The sequence below is a fragment of the Zalophus californianus genome, chromosome 6, assembly GCF_009762305.2.
Source record: "Zalophus californianus isolate mZalCal1 chromosome 6, mZalCal1.pri.v2, whole genome shotgun sequence".
Lineage (NCBI taxonomy): Eukaryota > Metazoa > Chordata > Mammalia > Carnivora > Otariidae > Zalophus > Zalophus californianus.
In genome coordinates, this window is record NC_045600.1 from 14452240 (window position 1) to 14475329 (window position 23090).

The following is a 23090-nucleotide window of genomic DNA, read 5'->3' on the forward strand; positions in this document are numbered from 1 at the left end:
CTAGACTGAGTATGTAGACCATGACTCATCTTTGTGTCTTTAGCAGCCAAGCACAGACTGCACCAGAACTTTTGGCTACAAACACTTCCTTCAGTTGTCCTCTTTCAAGAGAAAGACATAAGTAATAAAATAGGCGGCTGTATGGGATGTGGAAATAAAAGGAAACTTCCAGTGGAACACCGAAGTCAGTAGAGCTCCACCCAATCTCCTGTATCTTTTCAGGCAACAACCAGCTCTGCGCAGATGATCTCAATTTGTGGGACATGCAGGAGCCTCATCCAGCAACACAGACTTCAGGACGGAGCCTTGTGCCGACATTTCCAATAGGGGCTCGTAGGGGTGCAGTTTGAAAATGTGGACTTATTTATAGGTGTGCCTGTGATAAAGACAATACAGTAAAATAATGAAAGCATAATAAAAATGTAAAATATGTTAGTGTGTTTATTTATATAATATATTATACTTGATACAATATACATTTATTTATTGTATTCTCTAAAATAGAATGTAATAAAAAGGCCTGCCACATTGTAATCTTCCCACAGAACAATTTATATTCAGAAACATCATTCTCACTGTAGGTGGAGCTTTTGTAAGAGACGTGGGTAATAAAAGGAGGTATGTGACAGATGAGGGTTGGCCCCCAAGCTCCTCCCCATCACCTGAATCAGGAATTGATGGAACCATTTCTAACCCCTAGAGCAACTGCCCTCAACCTCAGCTGCCCATGGGGTCACCTGGCGAGTTTTTAAAAATACTCATGTCCAGGTGATTTGAAGGTGCTGTCAAGGTTGAGAACTGCTGGTCCAGGGCAGGTGTTTGTCATCACTGATGGGAAGAGAGGAAGGGGGGGCCTGTGGAGGCCTGTCTGTTTGTTGTATGGATTCTTAGGGTCCTTCGCAGAGAGGGCCTGGTCACAAGATCTTGATCTGTTAGGCACACGGTGGCCTCGTCACCTGCTTATAGGGTCTTCCATGGATGATGCAAAACGGATGGGAGAAAGGGAAACAGTTATTCTCTTAAACAGCTGAGAATATAGGGAGAGTTTTAAAAGACGGAAATGCTTCAAAGCTGATTCGAGTCAATCAACATTTAAAAATCCAGTTGCCTTTCTTTTTAGAGCGTTCTTGTAGAGACTCCAAAATTGTGACTCTGTGCAGTGATCTGGCTGGCTCTCCTCAGGGAACTTTGTTTCTAAAATCACTGCTGAGGAGAAGCCTGGAAAGGAAATGGGAGTCAGGTCTTTCAGAGCCAGCTCAGGGCACAGGGAATCTGTGTGGGAGGCCAGGGTCTTCGGGCCATGGTTCTCTGCTTCGGTCATCAAGGAGACCTGCTGGGGGAAGATGGAGGGAAAGATAAACTCTGCCGACAGTCATTTATGGGGGGCATGAAAAACGGGAGGCACGGAGGTCACGGGTCCTGATCACAGCGTGGCAGAGGCCAGGAAGTGTGTGCTGGTTGCAGCTGTCCAGGGACAAGATGTAGGAGGACCTTGGGACATCACGTGATGTGCCTGGCTTTCATGTCCTCCTCGGAAGACTGGGGAAGGGTCTGAAATAGCTGGAACCCAAGGCCCCCCCCCCCCCCCCCAGCTCAGACATTCTGGGGGCTGGTGAGTTTACAAAGTAGGTTACCGACTGGCTCTGAGAGGGAGAAGAAAGAAGACCTCTCTTGAGGGAATTATGTGCAGGAAGGTTTGGAGCAAAAGGAACGGTTGGGTGACACTTCAGGAAACAAGGCAGCCTCAGGACAGAAGTGAGCCTTCACTTCACTTCACAAAAAACTCAGTTTTTCCTCTGACCTGGATGCTGCCATTCAGATTATGAGGCAGAAAATGGCAGTGGTACCAGCTTCTTCTTCCCAGTTTCATGGGGACTTGCTGTTACCATGGCGATGGCTAGGTGGTGTGATGTGTGGCTTTGTGCTGAGACCACCTCCTTCTTTGTTCTCATCCCAACTATAGGTACTACCTCTGGGGCTGTAAGAAAGAGCCCACGTAGGGGATTTCTGAGCTTGTTTGACTCACCTCAGGAGCAAATCTCCTTCCCTCCTGCTATTGCTTCTATCCTCCGGGAATTAAGTTTCCTGATTAGAAGTTCTGAGGCACTTGGGCCCTGTTTTCTTGAAGGCAGCAGAGAACAAAATCTGAAATAGAAAACCCACTAGATGAGAAGAGAATAAAGTTTGGTCTGTCCCTTTGTTCTTACTAGCAAGAGATACTTTAGGGGAAAGACACGGTAGCTGCCTTCAGTGATATCTGTTTCTAAAGGTTAGGGATATGAGCCTCTGTGACTTGCCCCTTCATAACTTTCTGGCTCCATCATTCATGTGAGCTCCTCTGAGTCCTTCTGGAACTTATTTATCCTTTCAGCCTTTATTGGATTCCAAATGATAGAGGCAACCCCTGAGACTTGCGGTTGAGACGTGCCCTCATCCATCAGCTGCGGACTCCAATTGTGAAGTAATGTTCTCCATAGAAAGTTCTCTGTTGGGCTTCTTTCCTTGGATCTGCCTCTAAAAAGCTATGACCCTGAGCAAAGTCCTTCAATCTCTCTGAGTCTGGGTTTCCTATTCTAGAAAACAAAAGTAGGAGCATTGGACAACCCCTAGTTCATGAGGTGGTTGTATTTTGAGGGCGGGCAAGAACAGTGCTCTATTACATCGCTGCATCCCCGGAGCCCAACATGGTCCCTGGCACATCACAAGAATTCAGCAAGTGTCTGTCAAATGGAAGAGGTAAAAGGCAATGATTTATTAGTGGTGATACTTTTGTCCCACTTGGAACTCTTGGTGGCAAATGACAGAAACCAACTTACACTAGCTGAAGCAGACACAGAAAGTTTCCATCTGACATGCCTGGGAAGTCCAGGGGTGAAATTGGTTTCAGGCACGACTAGATGCCAAAGACTCTAGGAAGCCAGGAGAGCCAGACCTTTGGAGCAAAAACCAATTTTGCTTGTTTGGGCCCATACCTCTGCAGGGATGGAAAGAGTCAAAAGATGTCTGGATTTCTCATCCTGCCCTGCCCTTTCTGAGTTAACTGACCTTGGGTGAGTCACTTTTGTCGAAGTCCTGGCTTTCAACTCTCGAAGATGGGGATAAGAATATTTGCTTTGCGTAAGGTGGTTGAAAAAGCTCAAAAAAAGGTAAGAATGTGAAATTTTCTACTGGCCTTAAAATGTAATTTAAACGCAAGGTAGGTGGCATGTATATTATGATTGGCTTAAGTAAACATGGAAGCCTAATTTACTTTGCAAGAAATCATTTTAGGGAGGCATGTTCAGAGCCCGTCTTTATGCAAGCCTGTGCTGACTTAGGCCCACTAGTGAGCGCTTTATGTGGATTATCTCACTTAATCCTTACCTCATTCTATGCAGTAAGGCACTGCTGTTAGCTCCATTTTAAAGATGGGGACGCCGAGGCTTTATGCACGCAGGTAACTCTGCCAAGGAACACAGAAGTACGTAGTAGAGGCAGGATGGACGCTGAGCCTCGGGTCTGACTGAGGATCCTGCATGTACCACACCAGGGGATGTCCTATCCCTCTTCTCAAGGTTCTCTTTGTCTGTCACGGCATGTTGGTGCTGGAAGGGACTCAGAGTGTGGCAGCCCCTGCTGCATCTTACTGAGGCCCAACGGAGCCAGGACCTCAGCCCCGCTTTCTGACCTCCGTTCTGCATCTGCCAGAGCTTCGAAGGGGAAGTCCCGGAAATGCCAACCAAAGGCAGGCGTTAAAAGAGAGTCTTAGAACTGCTGGAGAAGCTGGAGAACCAGGCAGGGGTCCCTCCACCACTGCCCAGCACCAGACACGACAGTTGGCAGCACCTGACAGCACCCCATACCCAACCGAGTCCCGGTCACTCTGTCTTCCCGTACAGAGTACTGTTCCCGCGTCCTGATCTGGCCAACCCTGGATTTGGTGTCTGGTTGGGGACACGTGACGAGTAGAGCGTATTTCACATGCCCACGTCCTCTCTGCAAGAGAGGCCGCAAAGGCAAGTGTCTGGAAATTTGTAGCTTTTGGAGTGAGAAGCAACGTTCCTTCCTACCAATACTCCAAAAAAAGGTGGGGGAGGTTCCCAGACCTTGAAAGGGGATATAGATATTTGATGGGCAAAACTAGCCTTCTTGAGATTCTGGATAAGAGTAAATGGGGTCTCAGGACATGCCGGTTGGCTCCCCAAACCCCACCCTAGGAGCTGAAAAGCAAATGGGATCTGTCCCTTCCCTGCTTCCCCGGGGCTCGGGGCATGTGCTCTTCACGGAGTGTTCTGAAGCTTGTGCTCAGCTCCCGGCTTCTCCATGAAGGCGATCTGCAGCCTCTGTCCTGGGTCTCATTCGCGGGCATGAGGTGCTGTGTCGTGTTGTACCGTATGTAAAAATAGGTTACATGGACACTTAGGGACGGAGGCTTCTGGAGCCCCACACCGTGTCAGCCGCCCCAGGCCGTGAAGGGGAGAGTGTGTTTGGTGTCTGGACCCTCTGCCTCTTTGGGCAGCTGAGGGGGAGGGCTGTTTGGGTCTTTCTCCTCAGGCCCTCCTGCTCCCCCAGCCCTTACCCCCAAGGCAGCCAGGCATGGCTGGGAAAGGAAAAGTCAGAGGCTCCCTGAGTTTGAGGGGTGACTTTTCCAGGGACCTAGGAGGAGAGAGCACATCCAGGATGGAGCAAACCACAGCTGTTGGTGGGTCGAGGGCTCTTCCCACCGAATGAGCCAGTCTTTTGACTGTCGTGGCACAGGTCCTGCTTGGCAACCTGGGACAGCAGAGAGTTTCCTGCTCCTTTAAAAGAGATGAGCCAATTTGGGCTTCTTGGATTTAAATATTTTAAATAGATTTGTTTGCGGGGTGTTTATGACACGTCAGAGGGCATCTCATTTTGCTTCTATCACAAAGTGATGACGCCATATTGTAAACGGGCAAACTCAGCAGAGCGGACAAATGACCACCCGCCCCCACCCCTCACCCCATCATGAGGCTGGTTCCTAACAGTGCAAGGATGGGAACCTAGGTTGCTGGACTCCCAGGTCAGAGTTTTTCTAGACCAAAGATTTTGAGTCAAAGGACCCTTAAGTTCTCATTTTTTAAGCAAGGAAACTATGGCCCAGATTGGTCAAATGACTTGGCGGTGTTCATACAGGTAGTTCGTGGCTGAATGGGGACCAGAACTGGCACAGAGCATGACTTTGAGAATCGAACAAAACCAGGTTCAAATTCTACCTTCGCCTCCTTCCCAACTAGCCCGCCCCTGAAAATGGGCTCTGTCAGTTCCATTTCATAGCACTGCTTACCCATTTAAATGAAATATAAGCATTAAGCCACTAGCGTGGCAGCTAGCATGGAGTAGGGATGTCATCCATGCTTTGTCCTCTCTTCCCATCCCTTCTGGACTCCTAGTCCAGTGCTCTCGCTGCTGCCTTGGCATGACTGTCCCTGACGGTAGAGATTCTGCCGGTCTCCTGTCCCGTGAGGGTCGGGCTGGCCAACCCCCTCATTAACCACAATGACTTTGATTATGTGCCAGCCTTTAATCCTAAAAGGGTCACATTATAAGGACTTCATAGAATTCCCAGTTGCAATCTAGGAAACCATCCTCAAGACAGCCAGATTATGGAGATTTCCCTCTAGTGTCTTATGCGCCACGATTTTATAAGCAGTGATTGTCATCTCGATTTTTTCCAACTTCTCATTTTCAAGGATTATTAATGCACACATCCTGCAAATATGTGTCCCCTGCATTCCCAGGGTGGCGCCTTGAATGACTGTCCCTCCTCTCTCCCTCCCAGCCCTGATTTTTGACTCTGTGATACCTCATCATATTCTAAAGAGCTGCCCACAAGGCAGGGCACCACAGATGAATTAAATCTGCTTCTGTGGCAACATTGCTCTTAAGCAAAATATATTGATCGCTGAAGCTTTAATCAAGTAATCTAAACAGGGCTTAAGCTTCAAAAGCCGAGCGATGTGCCCGGCTTCAAAGCGCTTACTTACACTGAATTAATTTACCCGGGATGTACTAATGCTCCCCACAACCCTGTGGATTAGAATGTTAGAGGTTGCAATCAGGGCTCTGATCGTCTCCCCGAAGCCTGGCCTCTATTGATTGTCATGAAAAAGACAAAAAGAAGTGGGGTGCAGCAAAGGAGGGAACAAAGGGATCAGATCTGACCAAGACTGAACCCTCCCTGTCCACCGCTGTCCCGGGGTCCTGATGGCTCTGCCCCAGGCCCCCAAGCTGCCAGTCCCCACCCTGCCGGTTACCTCTCCCCACCAGTAGTCAGGGAACAAATTCTCCTTGACCCCGATGCCGGCTTTTGAGGGAGGCCCCAAGCACATCCTGGATCTGGAGCCTGTGATCTTGTTACTCATTCCTTCAACAGTTTTTTGAGAGCTTGCTATGTGCCGGACATTACTCTAGGTCCTGGGGCTACAGTAGTGACCAGGAGAGGCAGGAATCCTTGGCCTCACCGACTTCGTTTGCCACTGGGGTGGATAGGACAAGACTGACATCTGTCTTTTTCCCTTGTGATAGCCTGAGGGTGAAATGTACTCGAGAGGAAGGGAGAGGGGATAGGGCGTGTGTCAGCAGGTGTAGGCGGAGCTGGTGGTATGGGTGTGAATTCAGTTTTAAGTCCAGGGGTCCTCACTGGGCAGGTGACATTTGAGCAAAGACCTGAAGGAGATGTGGGAAGGAGCCACCATAGACTCCTGTGGGAAAAGTGCTCAGGGCAGAAGGAAGAACATGTACAAAGGCCCGGAGGTAGAGCATGTCTGCCATGTTCGAGGGGCAAGGAGGGAGCCAGTGTGGCCGGGACACATAGACAGAAGGAAGCGTAGGATGACATGAAGTCAGAGGTGATAGATACAAGGGCCAGATGGAGGCCAAGGTCAGCCTGTGTGTTTAGTTCCCCGGGCCACAGTGACTGGTTCAGGGATGGACGAGTGACAGGAACCACGAAGAGCATGTCCTGAGGAGACAGCAGCATCTCGTCACCACATGGAGCCCGAGGACAAAGCCAAAATGGAGAAGAGGGGCACCCAGAGATGGGTGACATGGTCTGAAGCCATGAGATTCCTACTTCTTGACACTAACTTCAGATGTAGAGCCCACACCCCAAGCATCCATCTTCTCTCTGGATCATGCTGGGGGCCCAGTCTGGCTCAGCTTTCTCTTTAGAAGTAGGAAGGACCTTTGTGTCTCCCTGCCAGGGGACTAAGAGAGGGTACCTCCTCCCCCCAAGGCTTTGCCCTGCTCCCTCCCTTTTACTCTCTCTACCGCTAGAGGGCCCCTGGGCCAGCAAGGGTGGGGGATGGCAGCACTCAGAACCCCTCTCCAAATTCCGCTTTCCTCTCTTCCACTCCATCTCCCTCAGTGTGTGCTGTTGGCAGTCTCCTACCTGTATGAGCACTAGGACCTAATGCGTGCCAGATTTTACATATGTCGAGTTTCTACATATGGGATTGCATTTTTGCAACTTTTGCACCTCGAGGAGCTCCCTCTGATATTCACCCAATATGACCATGATGGTGGACAGGCCAGCCTCCAGTTCTCCTGGTTGGTGTGAAGGCACATAGGCCGCTAAAGCTTTCAGATAGGACTCCCGGATGTTATTGTCTCCTTGTATCTCCGGTGATATCCACATTAAATGGATCCAAATGCTGCTGTGTGTGTGGTCATAGCCAGCCAGGCTTTCTCTAATCTCTCTGGGGTTTTGTGGAGAGTAGAGGTGATGGCTTACATGTTCCTGTTCTCCCCTGGCTTCGAGCTCCTCTGAATTACTGATCCCATTGCCCAGGTGTGGACCACCTGCTCGCCCCCCATTACTAACACAAGGCACTGGTGTGTAGAAGAGAGGGTAGAGCAATGGAAAGGGATTACATCACAATAGCAGGTAATAAAAGAAATCAAATATTATGCCTCCCTCTGTATTTATTTATTTGGCCATTTCTAATAAGAAGGCCCTCCCTTTTGCCTTTTCCCATCCAGCCATGTTGCTAAGCCCTCTCTCTTCTTCTAAACTGCTCGCTCACTCCTCACTTTTCAGGTTCATTCCCCTTTCTCATCCCCCTTTCCTCTCCTTCTTTCCTTCCCCACCGTCCAAACCGATTCCCTGTCACTTTTGCAAAGAAAAGAAACTCGTTCTCCGCTTCTGCTCAGCTCTGGCCTTAATGTGCTCGCTTATCAGGGGCCCAGCCCTGTGGGTTCCTCTTCCGAGCAGCGCAGAGGAAACAGCTTGGCTTTGCACTGTCCTCCCTTTCTCCCGGCTACCCCGATCTCTGCTGGGGGAGGCGTGGCTCCGTGATCGGTTCCCCAGTGTTATTTCTGAATAAGCCTATCCCCTGCAAGAGGCAGAAGAAGCTACCGTGCCCAGCCTCAGTTTCAAGACGTGAACTTCTCTTTATTAAACGCACCCATTTTATTGGCGACAAAATGAATGCTCCGTCAGGTGGGATGAATCAGTCACTTGTCCAGTCTAGCACAGCTAGTGCCCAGGAGACAGGGGATTTGAATCCACGTGTTGATGATGGCAAATTTATGCCATTTTTACGAGGACCATTATGAATTCAATCAAAATCACATTGTTACATCGACCTAGACCCATCCATTCACATTCACTGAGTGCTTCCTCTGCGGCAGCACTGGGCTGGGAAGGCAGGTGGTGGCGGGGGGTCTGAGGATGAACAATAAATGGTCCCTTCCCAAAATGAATTCTTCATCTCACAGGGAGACAGGCCAGATGGCCCATGAATTTAAGGTGAAGATTCAGGAAGTTCAAGGAAAACGAAATATACGACTCCAAAAACTCTTTACCTATTAAAAAAAAAAAGCAGGATAGCAGTGGTTATGAACTTGGTTATGAACCCACGACAAGTTACTTACCTCCTCTATACTTCACGTTTTTTTTCAGATCCAATATGAAGATAATAACGGTACCTCTCTTACAGGCTTCCTGGGGGTTAAGTGAATTCACTCATGTAATATACTTCAAACAGTGCCCGGCACATAGCAGACACTCCATGAATGCTAGTATTATGATTAAATAATGTATGCTGTGCTTGGCTAACAATTATTTTACTTGATAAATATCACCAGCCCTGGTTGACAGTGGAGGAAGTTGAAGCTCAGGGCTGAGGGAACGTCCTTCACGTCGTGGAGCCATTTTTGGCAGAGGAGGTAATAGAACGCGGGTCTTCGGGTGTGGAGCTCTGCTCTTCCCAATATGTCCAACTGACAGGTGAGGACAGACAGCTAGGCAGGCTTGTAGAAAAGGTGGGACTGATGGGGAATGGAGCAGATTGGATCTAGGAATGGATGATAAAGACGATTCATGTGACAAAAATGACTAGTTGTCTACCAAAATCTATTCTCCTCATCTTCCATGGTGACGGTGTTGAAGATGGACACACGCGGCCTTCTTAGGGACTACATTTCCCATCTTGCCTTGTGGCTAGGGGTGGTGGCCATGTTGAAACGTTCTCCTGAGGGAATGTGAGTAGAAGAAAGCGATCCCCTCACAGGCTGGCACCTTAGGACTTGGGGTGTACCTCTTCCATGCTCTTTCCCCTTTTGTGCTTCTCAGACTACCGTGTGTTGAAGAACTGGATTTCTACACCACCACACCCTCAATCCACCACCAAACACAGTTGTGTTCTACAATCTTTTCAGTGAGGGGTTTACTAGTTATACATACACTCAGATGTCATGGAAATGTCAAATTGCAGTAAAGTTTCCGAAAGCTTATTCTCAATGTCATGACTCAATTCATGGTATTGCTACCAAGAAGTTTGCGAACTTGAACTTTCTGCAGACCGCACTTTAAGTAGCACTGCTCTTGGGGCTGCAGAGACAAAATGGAAGGTACCAGGGTTCCTGATGGCTGCATGGAAAAGAGTGGCCTGTTGGCCTGGAACATTCAAATCAGACAGTTTCGTAAAAGAAGAAATTTACAAATCCATATTCTTAAGCCACTGCATCTTAGGATTGCTTCTTAGGGAGGTGTGTTTTACCCTAATACAGATGGGTTATGCCACCTAGTACAAGGAAGAGTGGGCTTTCACACCAGGCAAAGTGACCCCTCCGATGCCCCTGCTGTATGTAGATAGGCTGGCTCCAGCTGTGGGGACAGTACCACCCCTCTACGTGACATTACTGAGCAAAACTGTCCATATACCAAAGGATGATACAAGAGCCACTCGTTCCCTGTCAGCAGCCCCCTTGCTGGAGGTCTTACAATTTATAGGCTCTTAGTATGCCTTGGAATGATTTGGATCCAAGCAAATCCATGTTCTAGGGCTCAGATGAAATCAGAGGTATTGAAGTGCTTTGAAAAAAGCATGGTAAGCAAAGTTTAGCTCATAAAGCAGCTGGAGACCAGAAACGATTGAGGTAAGGATTTAGGGACCCACAGGCAGATCTCCATGAGCTCTGAGAGACCCTAAGGGCCACTGAGCAGGATCTAACCCTGGAAGTGAGGCCAAAATGCTTCTGATGCCTGGAGTCACACTGTCTCCAGCTGAGCAGCCTCCGGCAGGTGACGTAACATCCTCTCTGTGAAGGAAGATTATTAGGACAACATTGCAGGATCGGTGTGAAGGTCTGGGAGAAGGTGCGTGTGAGAAGACCTGAGTGCTCCTTTGCGTCAGCCAGGACCCTGCAGGAAACAGATGGTACATTCAAGCTGAATGCTTTGAGAGAGTGTAATAAAGAGCAACTTACAAAGGTGTGGCAGGGATGGGGGGCCTAAAAAGGGACAGTGAGTACATGGCTAGCAATGGTGTGTACAGGGTGGGGAAGGAGTCGTTACCTCCCCCGGGCCTGAAGGGGAGAGGAGGGGGCAGTTATGAGAATCTAGAAGGCTTGTTCCATCTGGGTGGCATGACAGAGACAACCATCCAACAGAAATGGCAGCCAGCGCCAAGACAGATGCCACCACCGCGGTGGAGTCTCTATAGGGAGTCAGCTGGGGAATATATTCCCTGACCTTACTCTCTTCCCACCCTCCTAAATCCTGCTGCTGCCTCCCACTGGCCAGAGTCCGAAGGAAGGCAGGGGAAAAGGGGGTCCTGATGCCGATCAGCCTCCTGGGCACAGAAGAGGGTGAAGAAGCAGAAGAGGACCCACGGGTTCAGTGACTATATCCCCCCCCCCCACCACCACCATATGATGCTGCCCAACTTGCAGTGCTGGGGTTTTAGTCTGTGGCTGTAACTGTTAACAAGAAGGCCACATGCATCTTCCAAGGCCCCACTTAGCTGAAGATTGGACCTCCTGGATGCCCGGCCTGCGGGTCTGTTCTCACCTCAAGCAGAGTTTGAGCAAATGGTTCTTTCTGTGCTGGCTTCTCACCGCCAGATCCTTTCCCACCCCTTTATTCGTTCTTTTCTGTTGTCCTTGCCTAAGAAACCACCATCTGGCCACAACCTGCCTGAGGAAGGGATTGGTGAGTCGAGGACCTGCGGTAAGGCCCCCGCTGCCTCAAGAGATGATTAGTGGCTGCTTGTCAGCAGATGTAGCTCAGTGGCATTTTAATATCCAAATGCCCCCCCCACCCCCACGAGGAAGGCTGCGGCCTATTGAAGGCATTTCACACAGAGAGCCGTGATTGCTGCAGCAATAATTTCCTTCAACAGCCATTAAAACACTTCTGAATGTGTTTTTAAAAAGAAAAAGAAGAGGAAAAAAGGGCAGACAGGGATGGGGGGGCAGGAGTCCTTCCCATTTCCTGGCAAATACCAATGTTCACAGAGTGAACTTTAATTGGATGGGATGTTAATATCAGCGCCTTTGTGGTTATTGGTCCCTCGTCAGGGCCCACCTTTCATCCTGAGCTCAGCGTGGAGGTCACACCTGCCCCTGAGACCTCAAGATAAAGAGCAGGCAGAGCCCAGCTCTCCTTGGGGTGCTTCATGCCTGGACTGCCTAGCGGCACCCTCCCATCCAAAGGGATGTTGTCTTCTCAAGTCTTCACGAGTCAATGAACCTTCTCAGTTCAGCTCCCTCCCTTGGCAGAATGGCCAGCTCTTGGGCAAGGCCTGGGCTCTGCCTTGTGGCCCACTTACCAAAAGGTAGGCAAAAGCGGGTTGTGGCTTCATTCATTCACTCAACAAATATCTACGGAGGGTCTCCCAGGTGCCAGGAGCCCCAGATGTGGAGGTTGCCCCCCGGGAGGGCTTGCAGAATGCTGGCACAGCCCTGACAATGCCCAACCAGAACCAGGATGTGGGTCCAGTGGCTGAGAGAGGGTCCCAGAGACTGGGGCGGGCCCGACCTCACACTTTAGCTGCTGGACTATGGAGGCCGGGGCATAGCCCCGGGGAGAGGTGGAGCAGCCTGGGCAGGAGGGGGCCCACGCGGGATAGTGAGTGTTCATCGGTCTGGAAGTATTTCAACATCTTGCCACTTGTCATAGTCCTATGGCTATTTGGTAGCTGAAAACACACACACACACACACACACAAAACCCAGCAATGTCTCCCATATGGAGTTTGCCTCCTTACAAGCAGCAAGAAGCAGTCAGCTTGTCTTTTCTGTGCTTATAGTAGGGATATTGTTTTAAAATCTTGCCCCAAGTGAAACCAGCGACCAAAGAGTTAAGGGACTAATTCCCAGCAGGGGACTAGGAAGAGCAGCTGCAACTTTTTACCCAGACATTTTTTGTTTGCTGTTAAATTTCCCTGGCTCTCCTTGGGTGAGGTGGACTGGGGGCTTGCTCTCCTATCTCCTCGTGGGGCTGCCTCTGGAATAAACACCTTTCCTTGCCGCATGCTGGATGTCTCGGTGACTGGCTTTGTGTGCATCGGGCAGACGGACTTGGGTTTGGTTGCAAAACTAGCGGCAGCTCCATTTTCTGTGCTAGGCCTGTGTGGACTCGGTGACAAAACCAGGAGATGAGTTTCAGGCCACCAAGGCACAGGGGCTGTTCAGCAGAACCCGTTCGTCTTCGTTTACCGCAAGACTGAGCAACCTTCTGGCGTGTCCGCACTGTTTGGCCTGGAGGTGCATCTAGACGGCTGTCCCCAGCACCCTGTCACCCCACCCTCAAGGAGGTAAGTGGAGTTTGCCTACATATCTGGGGGCGCGAGACAACTGCTTCAGAGGAAAGACATGTTCTGTCCCCTTTTGTTGCCTCTCTTGGGCCCAAATGATGGGCTATGAGGACATCCAACCACAACATCCTGATATCATCTGCCACACCAAAGGGCTGGCTTTCTCCACTAGGTATTTTTCTAGGCAGAAAGCTCTCATCTGTGGACAGGAAACAGGAATGAGGGTCACGGAGGATGAGTCTAGTGTTGTCCGTGCAAAGTAAGAACCGTAATGTGGTTACTGTTGACATCCCATGTCCGTGAAAGGGGTTTTGCCAGCATTTGGTGGAACCGTCCTTCATTAATCAACCCAGGATTTCTGGGCACCCTGTGTTCTGAGGATTACTCATGCTACCAAGAAGGCAGAAATGCCAAGAAACAACAGGAAGGGGGTGGGGGGATGCAGTCCATGGTTTACAAAGATAGAAGCCATGGCATTATTATTATTATTATTATTTTTTTTTTTTTACAAATGGCCAAAGAGGAGAATAGATGTTGTCTGTGCTCCTCTGGGTTACTCTGAGAACAAGTCTGCCAAGTTTCCTTAAAATCTGTCTGTGTTGATGTGCTTGTAAAAACCAAGTTATAGAACAGCAAATCTAGTATGACTCCATTTGAATAGAAAGGATGATATATACAAGGAATCTGCGCACATACACAGCTGTGTATGTGTATTTCTATACACAGCTGTATAGAAAATGTTGGAAGAATATACACTTTAGTGCATTCCTTCAGACTTCAGAGTTAGAAAAAGCTTTCTTATCTGTGAGACAATGTATGGTGAAACGCATCAGTTTCCCTTTTTCCTTCAGCTGCTGGGAAGCTTAGACTTAAATTTGTATTCTTGTTATAGTCATGGTAGGTTCATCTGGAGAACAGTGGTTCTCAACCTTGACTGCAAGTTAGAATCACTTGGGCAGCATTAATAAAGGCCAGTGCCCAGGCCACACCCCAGAACAATTAAGTCAGGATCTCTGGGGAATGGGACTCAGAATCTTACTTAAAAAAAAAAAAAAATTATTTAGAGAGAGCACAAGCAGGGGGAGCAGCAGAGAGAGAGGGAGAAGCAGGCTCCCCGCTGAGCAGGGAGCCCGATATGGGGTTCAATCCCAGGACCCTGGGATCATGACCTGAGCCGAAGGTAGACGCTTAACCGACTGAGCCACCCAGGCATCCCTAGAATCTTACTTTTAAAAAATGCCTGAATGATTCCACTGTGTGGCTCTCAGTAAGCTCCAGCTGGTCTATTTAAATTCTGGCTTTCTCAAGTCAAAAGTAAGGAAAACTGCTCACCTTTATTTACATTTTCCTTGAATCTGATTTTTATTTATGTTTAATTTTTCAATTTGATTTTGTGTATTCTTGTAAATTGCCTCAAGTCCTCTATAGAACAAGATACAGCATAGACAAAAATGATAAACTTGCATTCAAGCCATATGACAACCAGTCCAGAGCTGTGTGATTTCAGTGAGGAGAATATTTTCTGTATGAGTGCACCCACTGGGAAGAGGGAGGGGCCCCAAAATCCCATCGGGCTCCTGGGTGTGGGATGAGTGTGCCCTAAGGAAAAGCCCACATCTCGAATTCCAAGAAAGACACCCTCGGGACTAGTAGCTGCCCTGACAGACACCCTGTTTGTGGATGGGAGCAAGGGGGTGTGGAGAATTCAATTTGGGGGAGGCCAGCAAAGCAAGGTTTATTGAGCAATAGTAAAATGATAGTACAAAGCTCCCAAAGAGGGAAGGGACCTGAGATGGTTGCCGAGAATTCAAATTTTCTTAAGAAATAAGTTCTAGGAATGTGTCAATATATTTTCTTCCTGATTATCTGAGGAAACATTGGCCTGCTAAATGTTTGCTAAATGAGGCTTGTGTGTAGGTCCAAGAGACCAAGAGATCTGACTCCCTCCTGAAGGGACTCTCCTCATCATAATTTGCTAAGATGGGGCTGATTGGGATAATTGCCTCCCACTGCAATCATGGTCACTGTTCTGGGGTGGGAGCCAGGTGGGGCTGGTTCTGGGGTAGGGGAGGAAGGGGCACCTCTGACCCAGAATGCCCCCTTTAGAATGTTCCCCTGTGAGTCAGCCCTTAGTACTCCTTAGCAAGCCAATCATCTGTGCTAAGTTAGACCTGGAGCAGAGTGGCAAGAAGGCTGGCTATTGCCTTGAATGCCAGTTGCAAATTTAATGCCCACAGGGCCAGAGAAGCAGAGAAATGTGAGCAAAGCCTTGAGGAATGGGGGGGAAGGGGGAGAGGGCGACTGTGATGGAGTGGCTCAGAGAGCATCTGAGGGACATGCAACCTCAGATTGAAGTGGGGGTTCAGGCAGGGGTGGTTTGAGGGCAGCAAGTAGGGTAGGGTGCTGAGGATACAAGGGCCAGAGGAGAAAAGACCTCCAGCAGGGAGGCGATGCCACCAACTAACGGCATCTACTTCGAAATTTTGCCCAAGGGCATTGGTGGCCACCTGACTCGGGTGGACACTTAAAGCTCAGAAGCTTCACACACGGGCATCTTTGGTCACAGGCAAGGGAAGGGAATGTTGGTAAACTGCCCAGCAGCTACTCAGGAAAGTGAAAGACACAGCTCTTGTTAGCCTAGAGACTACATCCACATTGTCACAGATTCCCTGAGAGTCCCATCTGGGGTTAGGAGTGCCTCCTTGCCCCCCCTGGCATCCAGCTCTCACCTAAGTCCTGGACAAAGTGACCAGAGGTACCTGAAGGAGGTCAGGGCTCACACTGGTGAGAGCAGAAGCTTCCAGAACCCGAGGGACTGATGTTAGCCGGCTTACTGCCCAGGAGACAATACAAGAGGACTTAAAAATAGCATCTTCTATAATTGCTTGAGTCTCTGGGTGTTTAGTAACCACGTCTGGCAGTCTATACCCAAGACGGGCCGGCTGTGGGGAAAGCCATTGTTAAAATAAAATCATTAGCTTAATAGGCTTGATGAAAAGGTTGGCAAGATGGGAATTTCCTCTTGCAATATGTTCTCCACTCAAAACAGTCCCTGAAACCAGTAGGCCATGTTAATATTGACTAAAATGCCCTGATACCGCTAAGTTGTTTTTTTTCCTTCTTAAGGACGTAACAAACATTATCTCCAAAAAGAGCTTGAAGTTCCCAGAATTCACAGCTTCATACAGGGCTATATGTTATTTAACTGCATTCCTTTCCTTATTATCATTTGTTTTGTTCCCTAGTGAGTATGTGCACACACTCCACACACGCATGTGCTCACACATGCACGCTATGCCATTTTCCAAGGGAAAGGGATGTCTGCTAATGACTTGAAAGCACGGAGTAGTGAAGACAGTTGGCAAGGCTGAGGGCTCAAGAAGATCAAGCCAAGAATAAGCATGCAACCCAAGAGAATTGTGCCCAAGCAAAAAGCACCAGGACTAGGTGAACTGCTACAGAAAGTGTATTGAAAAACAAGTCCTTCCAAAACCTTCCTGCGGTGGATGAAGGTGGCCACAAAATCTCTGCCAGTCTCCCGCTCCCTGCCCCTAACCAAGAGATGGAGTTTATTTTCCTTCCACTGACCCTGGAATCGCTTTAGCCAAGCAAAAGCACTGTGTCAGTCCAGTGCCTGAGTCTGCAGTTGGTCCTTTGTGCTTTCTAGGGGTGCTGAATGGCCAGGTGACAAGTCTGACTTCCCGGCTGGGGACCCATGGTGGGAAGGAGAGGCCCTGAGACTCCATGGAGAGAGAGAGAGAGAGAGAGAGAGAGAGAGAGAGAGAGAGGCCCGGTGTTCCAGCACTGAGCATCCAGATGACTCTCGGCTTCAGCTGCCATCTGGCTGCAAACACATGAGAGAGCTCACACATAAGCCACAGAAGAGCCACCTGGTCAACCCAGAGACCTGAGCGAGAGAAAATGATTGTGATTGTTTTAGGCTGCTAATTTGGGTGGTGGTTCATTATGTAGGAAGAGATCATCAAAACCCTGCTCAAGCAGAAACAGAGGACACATTTCCTAAGAGACCATTTTCCGCCGCTGTCTAGCCCATCTGCTCTGATATTGACCATGCCCTTCCTTGGCTTTCTAGGTGTGACCTTTTCTCAGTTGGTGGAATTAGCGGCAGTGAGACAGGAGTCAAGACCCGGGAGGGTCTTGCAAAATTGCCATCTCTTCAGATCAACTGGGCAATGCATCTCAGGGAGGACCACAGGCCATTGGCACGGGCAGCCGTCCAATGAGGGAGGAGGCAGGTAAGGCAGAACACATGGTCCTGGTAAAGAAGGCAAAGGGCGGGGCAGGGGGGGTGTCTTCGTCAAGCAGGAGAAAGAAAGTGCCAAGTTCCAACCAAACAGGCCCAGAGTGTCTGGGAAGACAGGGGATTGTTTTCCTGTTTTTATAACACCAGTTTGCTGGCCAGTGTCTCAAAATAGAATTCTGTGACCCTAATCCAGTTCCTCCATGGAGGAAAAGGAGAATGGTTTGAACTCACAGTTATGGAGCCGGGACTTACACATTGGGCATTGGGCCAGGCACTCGCTTGCACACTATCTCCTACACTGCTATGGAGAGACTGGCTCACTCGGGCTGGCTTTTGGTTGCTTGAATCCGAAACTTCTAATTAGAGTTAACGTGAACCTTGAATCTTGTGTTATATTTATTTTAACTTAGCCCCCTTTCAAGATAGAAATAAGGTGGCAAAAATAATACAAAGGAAGCAGGGTAAAAGAATCTATGTGTAGTATTTGTTAGCTTTGGTAGAAGTGGAAATTAGCAACATCAGTGTTTGAACAAGTACATTTCCCCCCAGCAAATATACATGTGCCAAGACGCATTTAAGATATCCTTTCTCCTTGATTTTCTGATTCACATTTCAGCTTGACATCTGAGCAGCTTCAATGTAAGATCACAGTAAACCATTTCCTTCTTATTTAATAAGTCAGGATTTAAGCCCTCGGTTGTATTTGAATACACCAAAAGCTTACAGAAAGAGACAGAGAGAGAGAGAGAGACTTTTAAGTACTTGGTTATTGTTGATCCATAGAAGAAATCAGCTCCTGTCACTTGCAAGATATATAAAGGGGATGTGAAGGAAGGGTTCATGGTAGGGATGACCTGTTGTTTTCTGTGTCTACTGCTGAGAGATCAAAGGACTTCTCATCACAGAACTATTGGGCACCAGAACCAGCTTGAGTGGTGACGAAATGTTTGTGTGTGTGAGTTTCTTTCTAGAATGGTTTGTGAACGGCAGCGTTTGAAGGCAGGAAGGCACAGCTTTGTTATTCTTGCTACACTTATTAATGAGTCACAATTCATTTATTTTTAAAAGTAGCTATAAATAAAGCCAGGGCATGGTTTCAGCACTGTTTAGATTGAAATATTATTTTGCATTTTTTTGGTGAATCACTAGAGCAATTAATAAAATACTCTATATCCACTGGTGCCCATATATTGGCAATGCCCCTCCCCTCAGGATCTCTCTAATATTAAGTATTATACCGTTAGTAGACACTAAGAAATACTGAAATATTTATGTACACACACATAATATTTAAACATATGGAGAAAAAATTCAGGATGCAAATGGGGTGAATTGCCCTATTTTTTTTTATAAGTCTCCCATTTCCCCCTATTCTTGCCAAGTTCACTGAGCAGAGTCTTTCCTTGTCTCACATGACCATACTGCTTTGCCTAATGGAATGTGAACAGTCGAAACCTACACCATCCCTGAGTAGAGGTTTTAAATGTGTTCCTGTGGATTGGCTTGACCACCTGCCCAGCTGTCTGGCACCGTGAGAACAACCCACCCCAGGTAGTGGCTAATCTTTAAGCTTCGGTCTTGACCAAAGATATATGAGGAGTAGACTTGGATTTACCCAAAGCCTAAAGCCAAGCCATGACAGCCAACTCACAAAACTCAAATAAGCGTTTGTTGGAAGGCACTGAGATTTTTGGACTTGTTGCGCAGCATGAACTCAGTTAATTGTTGAGTGATAGAGGACTTTCGGATGAGTTTTAAGATTCATTTTCTTGTTCTATATCTGTATTTCCAATTTTTCGACAACGAACAAACATTACTAAGTTGACTCAGCCGGTCATTAGATATTGAGCACCAACTGTATGTATGCCTGCCCTGTGCTAGGGATTGGGAATGAGGCAGAAGAAAAACAGTTGGAAAGACCTGCCCTCGTAGAACTTAGACTCTGTTGGGGGAGACGGGCATCCATCCATCCTTCCTGCACACGAGCGTGAGCTGCACCAATGTTGTGCTGCAGATGCGAAGCGTGTGGGGGCTCGAAGCTCGCAGAGAACAGAACTGTGACTTAGGCAGACACACGAGGAAAAGCTTCACTGAGGATGTGACAACCGAGCTGACATCTGGACACTGACTAGGCACTAACCAGGTGAAGTGATGGAATAAAACCTAGCTTTTAGGAAAATAAGTGTGCTTTTATTTATCAGGTTCTGCCCGAGTGCCACAACATTACAGGTAACATTTAGCCCGAGGACTAAATGACCATAGATCTTTTTTTTTTTAAAGATTTTATTTATTTATTTGAGAGAGCGAGAATGAGAGAGAGAGAGAGAGAGAGCACATGAGAGGGGGGAGGGTCAGAGGGAGAAGCAGACTCCCCGCTGAGCAGGGAGCCCGATGCGGGACTCGATCCCGGGACTCCAGGATCATGACCTGAGCCGAAGGCAGTCGCCCAACCAACTGAGCCACCCAGGCGCCCTAAATGACCATAGATCTTGATATAAACACGCCAGAGGCTAGACAGCAGGAGCACCTAGCTGCCCATCAAAATCCTCGCTCCCTCTCCCACAGTACAGGGCTGTTGTTGGAAAGCGGCTGCCTAGCCACAGACTCCTCTCCCAGATGCCCTTGTGTCCAGGGGCTGTTGTTCGAACCAAGAGGACTGAGCCCCAGCGATAAGTACCATTTCTGGGCCAGGACTGTTCAGAAGCAGGTGTGCCTTCTCCACACCAGAGCTTTTCCCCTCCTCCAGCAGATGACGCCGACCACACTGGGGCTCTGAATTACCCTGTGGAAGAAAGCTGCCCGTGGACCAGAAACACCTGTCTGGGAACACCACTCCCACCGCAACGTGAGCAAGCTGCGAGCTACTCTGTCAGACTGCTGAACTCCGGAGGTGTGTTTGTTGCTGCATCTGTGCTATGCAGGTTAATAGAAGACCTATTTTAAACACTGATTCGGTATTTTCCTGAGCCGCATATGTCTGCACACAGCCAACCTTCTAACCGGGTGGAATATTTCCTTTGTGTGAATTGAACTTTACACCCAATTTTCCTTTGTCCCCATCTGGTATCACCTTTGTGGTGTGGGTCCTGCATGTCACACCTGATTGGTGAGTTGGGCGGAACTGCTTGCTTTTATATAAATTTTGCTTGCTTCTCCATTTTCATGAATTCTTACAGGCGATGCTGACATTTCCAGCATGAAGAATGTTTTACACAAATCAGAGGTGCTCTGCTGGAACCTGAAACACATTACCTTGAAAGAAATACCGTATTTGCTCACATAAATCTAAAAGGCCACATTTGCGAGGGTGGCTGCCAGACCGAGGAGCCTGATTTGGGAGGCAATGGGGAGCCATTGTAAGTTCTCTAGTGAGGGAATGATATGACTGAAGAGGTGTTTTAGGAAGATGAATCTGAGAGTAGCACACAGAAGAAACGAGAACGAAAATAGCTCAGAGGCATAGGGACCCACTGTTGCAACAATCCAGTTGTGAAATAAAGAGGTCTCGTCTGGGATGGTGCCAGTGGGAGTGAAGAGAAACAGGTGACCAGGTGAGGCTGCAGAAAAGAAAGAGCCACACTTGCCCCCTGTTCCCAGCTCATCAATTGCTCTCACCGAACCCCAGAGGTTCCATAGAGCAGTTCACCCATATGGTTCCCTCAGCACTAGCTTCCCTGCAAAAATAACACTACAGACAGGATTATTAAAGTTATGCTATTGTTTTTTAAAGAATGCTCATAAGAGAAAAAGGAGTAATTGCTCCACTAATTAGGAATGAGACAAATGAACTATTTCCTAAAAATCGTTCCTCGTGGCTGACTAATCTCTAGAGAAGAAGAAAAGATTGTACATCTTAGTTGGGGGGAACTTGCACACATTTTTCTGCTGGAAGGAGAAAGTCAGCTGAAAGCTAGGAGACTAGCAGGAGAGAAGAGCGAATGCCTGAAAATGTTTTTTTGAAAGCACTGGTAAGTCGCTTCTACGACGTGTGCTCTGCTGGAGGAAACGTCAGACGGCCAGGCTTGAGTCTGGCTCCTGCCTTCCTCCCTGACCTCACCTTCCCCAACTCTCCTCCGCCCACAGGGCTGCAGAGACAGGTCTGCTTTCTGTTCCCCAAACGCACCCACTCATCTGTACCTTGGGGCCTTTAGCCAGCAATTTGCTGGGCCTGGAATCATCTTCCCACTGGCTTCTTCTTGTCCCTTACATTTCACCTTAAGTAGCCCCTTGGAGAGTCTTTCCCAGCATCCCAATCTGACACAGCCACTTCCCCCCACCCCCATGATCCCCTACCATGTCTCCTGGTTCCAATTCTCTCCCAGCATTTATTTCATCTCGATAGCCTCCCATGTATCTGCTTGTTTGCTTGTTGTCAATTTCTCCTGCTCGAATGTAAGCCCCATGAGAGAGCACCCAGCCAGCCTGATTCCCCACAGTATCTGTAGCTTCTAGAACAGTCCCCACATATAGTAGGAGCTCAATATTTGTACTTCCTCGAATGACCAAGTCAGGGACTAACGATGAAAGTGCCTGATGAATTAACCCCCAAATAAATATTCTCTTCTCAGGAAAGCTTATTCAAGGAAAGTTTTTTCTCCCTGTGGTTACATTTGATTAAGAAATATATTTTCGCAATTATGACTGAATTTTTCCAATCTGTATTTTATATCAGACAACTAGACTCTAGGAAAACATAAGGTTCCTAATCAAGGGGGAAAAAAAACCCAAACATTTAAAAAATCATCTCTGGGGGAAGTACAACCTTAAACGCAAGTCATGAATTTTATGCATGATTTCTGCAGCTAATTAGCAACTTCCCTATTCTTAAAGCTACAGTATCTTCTGGGAAGCACCTATTACAGGGTTATGCATACATTCAAAATTCAAAAAATATCGAGTCAAGGATGAAGAGACAGTGTTTGTGATCTGTGGGTTTGGGTATGGCTGAGAAGTCCAAACTATACTGTTTATCACCACCTCCAGGAAGTCTTTCCTGATTCTCCCATGCAGAATTAAACTTTTTCCTTCTCTGCTCTCATAGCACTATTTATTTGACTCTATAACCACTCTGGTGTCTCACACCAATGAGGTATTTAATAGGCATTCAGTTAAATGGATGCATAAATGAATAAAATTATATAAGAAAAAGCTGTATGAATTGGGACAAGCTTTAGAAATCAGCCAATGTTTCCCAAAATTTAGTGATTTGCATCTCTCATCACAGTTTTGGGCATACTATTAATTCTTACATGTTTCTTTAAGTCAATCTTTCTACTTAAATGCATTTATATTTTAAGAAAACTATGCATCTTAATCAGTGGAAAACTGGCATAGCTTGCCATAAGTAGAAAGCGATCCCCAGGGGTGCGGGGGTGGCTCAGTTGGTTAAGCGACTGCCTTCGGCTCAGGTCATGAACCTGGAGTCCCAGGATCGAGTCCCACATCGGCTCCCCGGTCAGCGGGGAGTCTGCTTCTCCCTCTGACCCTCTTCCCTTTTGTGCTCTCTGTGTCTCATTCTCTCTTTCTCAAATAAATAAATAAATAAATAAATAAATAAATAAATAAATGAAAGCGGTCCCCACCCCTCCAAAAACCAATGAAAGCTAAATAAAAATCTAGCTTGGTCTTATTGGCTGAATTGTGCTCCCCTTGCCCCAGTTCTTATGTTGAAGTCTTAACCCTTAGTACCTCAGGCTGTGATTTTGGGATAGAACCTTAGAGCTATTTCAGTTAAAGTCGGATTGTTAAGGTGGCCCTAATTCAATATGACTGATGCCCTTAAA

The 23090-nt window shown here is 47.8% G+C and overlaps 1 long non-coding RNA gene across 1 annotated transcript; it reads left to right on the forward strand.

The window, feature by feature from the left end:
• Positions 1 to 9111: 9111 nt before the first annotated feature.
• Positions 9112 to 17293, forward strand: LOC113910262. The gene is made up of 3 exons (XR_003515987.1): positions 9112 to 9171; positions 12854 to 13043; positions 17137 to 17293. It is a non-coding gene; the product is annotated as an uncharacterized LOC113910262 (long non-coding RNA).
• The last annotated feature ends 5797 nt before the right edge of the window (positions 17294 to 23090 follow it).